The sequence below is a fragment of the Camelus ferus genome, chromosome 36 (genome assembly GCF_009834535.1).
Source record: "Camelus ferus isolate YT-003-E chromosome 36, BCGSAC_Cfer_1.0, whole genome shotgun sequence".
Lineage (NCBI taxonomy): Eukaryota > Metazoa > Chordata > Mammalia > Artiodactyla > Camelidae > Camelus > Camelus ferus.
In genome coordinates, this window is record NC_045731.1 from 18,596,274 (window position 1) to 18,600,359 (window position 4,086).

Sequence of the window (4,086 nt, forward strand, 5' to 3'; positions counted from 1 at the left end):
GGTCTTTTGAAGGTGTAGGTTCTAAGTCTCCCTGCATTGCTCATGGAATGTGACCTGGCTCTGGGTCTTCTGCAGGAGCAGGCTGATAAATTACCTGTAGGGCTGGTGGAATGTGACATGGCTCTTAGTCTCCTGCCAGAGCTGATTCAGGGTCTTTCCACAGGGCTGGTAGAATTGGTCCCAGGCCTGGGTCTCCTGCATGTGCAGGCTCAGGTATCCCTGCAGGGCTTGTGGAATGTGACTGGGTTTCTGTTTCCTTCAGGGGCAGGCTCAGAGTCTCCTTGCAGTGTTGCTGGAATGGCACATGGCTCTGAGTTTCCTGTAACAGCAGTCTTATGTTCTTCCTACAGGGCTAGTGGAATATGACTCAGACCTTGGTCACTTGCAGGAGCAGGCTAGTTTTCTCCCTGCTGGGATGGTGGAATCAGACCCTGTCCTGGGTCTTCTGCAGAAGCAGGCTCCAGGTCTTCCTGCAGGGCTGTTGGAACATGACCCCATCACTGGTTCTGCTTCAGGAGTAGGCACAGGGTCTCCTTGCAAGGATAGTGTAATTGGACCCAGCTCAGGGGTCACTACAGGGCTGATGGAATGTGACCTGGCTCTGTGGTTCCTGCAAGTGTAGGTTCTGTGTCTCCCTTCAGGGTTGGTTTAATGGGACCCATTCCTGGGTCTCCTGTAGAAGTAGGCTCAGAGTCTCCCTGCAGGGCTGGTGGAATGGGACCCATCTCTGGGTCACCTGCCAGAACAGATTTGGACTCTACCTTCAGGCTGGAGGAATTGGGCCTGTTCTTGCATTTCCTGCAGGAACAGGCCTTGGGTCTTCCTGGAAGAATACTGTAATATGACCCATCTCTGGTTCTCTTGCAGGAGAGGCTCATGGTCTCCCTAGAAGGTTAGCAGAATTTGTCCCATTCCTTGGTCCAAGGCTCAGGGTATCCCTGCAAGGTTGGTGGAATGGGACCTAGTCCTGTGTCTCCTGCAGCAGCAGGTTCTGTTCTCTTTGCAGGGCTGGTGGAATGTGACTCCACTCTGTAGTATTTTTTGCAGATGCAGGCTTAGGGACCCCACCAGAACTGATGGCTCTTAGTCTCCTATGGGAGCAGGTGAGGGATTCCCTGCAGAGCTGGTGGAATTCGTCCCAGTCCTCGGTCTCTTGCAATTGCAGGCTCAGTGTCTCCCTGCAGGGTTTGTGGAATATGACTTGGCTGTGGGTATCCTGCAGGAGCAAGCTCAGTGTTTCCGTGCAGGGTTGGTGGAATGAGATCTAGTTCTGGCTCTCCTACAGGAGGAAGCTGGGGTTCTCCCTGGAAAGGCTGATGGAATTGGACTGGGATGTCTGTCTCCTGCAGGAGCAAGCCTAGGGATTACCTGCAGAGCTGGTAGAATGTCACACAACTCTTGTTCTTCTGCAGGAGCTGGCTCATGTTCTCTGTGAAGGGCTTGGTCTCCCCCAGGAGCAGGTTTGTAGTCTCACTACAGGGCTGGTGTTATGTGACCCGCTCTGTGTTTTCTGCAGATGCAGTCTCAGTGTTTGACTGCAGGTTTGGTGGAATGGGACGAAGTCCTGGGTTTCCTGGAGTAGCAGGCTCACAGTCTCCCTTCTGGGATATTGGAATGTGACCCAGTCATGTGTTTCCTGCTGAAGTGGCCTCAGGATATCCCTGCAGGGCTGTTGGAATTGTACCTCGCTCTGTATCACCTGCAGGATCAGGTTTGTGCTCTCCCAGCAAGGCTGGTGGATTTGGACCTATTCCTGGGTCTCCTGCAGGAGCAGGTTTTCAGTCTTCCTGCAGGGCTTCTGGAATATGACATATCTCTAATTTTCCTGCAGGATCAGGCTTGTGGGTCACCCAGCAAGGCTAGTGGAATTGGACCCACTTCAAGGTCTTAGTGCAGGGTTGATGGAATGGGACCCAGTCCTGGGTCTCCTGCAGGAATTGGCTCAGAGTCTCCCTGCAGGACTGGTGAAATTGGACCCATTCCTGAGTCTCCTGCAGGAGGAGGCCCTGCATCTTCCTGGAGGGATGGTGGAATATGACAGAGATCTGGTTCTCCTGCAGGAATAGGCTCAAGGTCTCCCTACAAGGCTAGTGGAATTGGACACATTCCTGGATCCATTGCAAGTGAAGGCTTGGGGCTCTTCCTACACAGCTGGTGGAATGTGATTTGGCTCTGAGTCTCCTGCAGTAGCAGGCTCAGGTTCTCCCTACAGTGTTGGTAAAATTGGACCTGGCTCTAATTCAACTGCAGTAGCAGACTGAGGGTATACCTGCATGGCTGGTTTAGTGTGAAGGAACAGCAAGTCTTAATACATTGGCCCACTCCTGGGAAAAGTATAAACAGGGCTTGGTGCATGGTCTCTTGTATTGTCTGAAAAAGCCCCTTGAGATGTGTTGATTCTGATGACCTCTTCCAAGAACTTGAACACTTTTAGAATCTCTGCCAACTCATCTTGTTTAGACTGAAGGAATCTGCCTTTCATCAGTTCTTGGAATAGAGATCAACACAAAATGAAAGAGGGAAGAAAAAATTACCAATCTATCTATTGAGAAATCAGCTGAAGACATTAGAAAGTTCTCTTGCAATGCACTTGTTTCTATTTTGGTGCATTTAGAATCATTTCTTTATTATCAACTTTGGCCATTTAAATTAGAATATATATTGTTGTAGGCCTACTGGGGTTCATTATGCTTGGACCCTCTGTGCTTCCTGTGTTGAGATAGCTGGTTCTATCTTTGGTTTAAGAAAATTTCAGTCTGATTTCTTCAAATATCTTTTCAAACCATTTGTCTTTCTTCTTTTCCATGTGGGATCCCTATGAGTCATAGACTGGTATGTTTTCTCTTATCCCAGGTTTCAGTTGCATTGCTTGCATTGGTTTTCACTTGCTTTTCTATGTCGTGTTCTGACTGAGTGATTGCGGTTATCCTGCTTTCGAAGTCACTTATTTGTTCCTCTGCATTATCTAGTCCGATTTGGACTGTCTTTAGCTTAGCTATTCTCACCATTGAGTTTTCTGATTATATTTGGCTCATCTAAAGTGTTTCTCTTTCCATTTATACTAGCCTGCATTTGTATTCATAGACTCAAGATTTCCTTCAGTGTTTTTATGTCCTCCCTTTTCAAGTCATGTTCTAGTAAATTTTGGTGGTCTAATACATTGGATGTTCTTTCAGGAGACTCCTGTCTTTTGAAAATTTGGAATGGTTCTTTTAACTTTATTATATCTCTCTATCGCTATGGGTTAAGGATTATCAGTTATCTATTATAGACTTGAACAGCTTTTGTAAGTGAAATCATTTCTGTGCACATTTAGTATTAATGCTGTGAGGATTGTTTTTGGTATGTAATGATGCCATGCATTCCTTCTGTGTCTGTTGCCTGTTATATCTATGATTGCTAGTGTGGTTTTTGTTGTGGTGAATACAACCTATTCTAGTAAAGTTAGCAGAGTGTCATTTTGGTTAAATGCTTATCATAGCTCTGACAGTGCTGGGACTAGTAATTTTTGCTGGAATAGAGGCTTCCAAATGGTTTCTGGGCTGCCGGCTGGATATGTGGATAGGGAATGGTTCCAATACACTCTCATGAAAGTGCATTCGTCCTTACTATTGCCACGGAAAAGTCAAAATTTTATAATGGGTTCCCTCAGGTTCTCTGCAAACAAAAACAAAAGTGGAAACAAATCTAATGATGTCACACATTAGAACCTGTTGAAGCATGCAGTGCCACAGTTGGGTCCTTAGTGTAGTACTGGGTCAGCACCACAACTATTGTTGCATTAGCATGTGGTAGTCAAGGCTGATGGAAAGGCTTCAAATTCACCTATTGTTCAGCAGATCTCTGCTCCAAGAACTCTTGCAATAAGGCATTGGAACTCAAAGGCAAGCATGGGGCATTTCAAAAACCTCTGCTTTGGACAATAAGAAATTTCAATCCTGCCTATGAAAGTTGCAGATCCTTGGGCTATAGAATCTGATTTCAACAATAAATTGCCCTGGATTCTAGAAACTAGATGAAGATGGCTCTGAATGAGACCCATTTCTCCTTTATGGAGAAAATGAGCAATTATACCATGGATGTGGA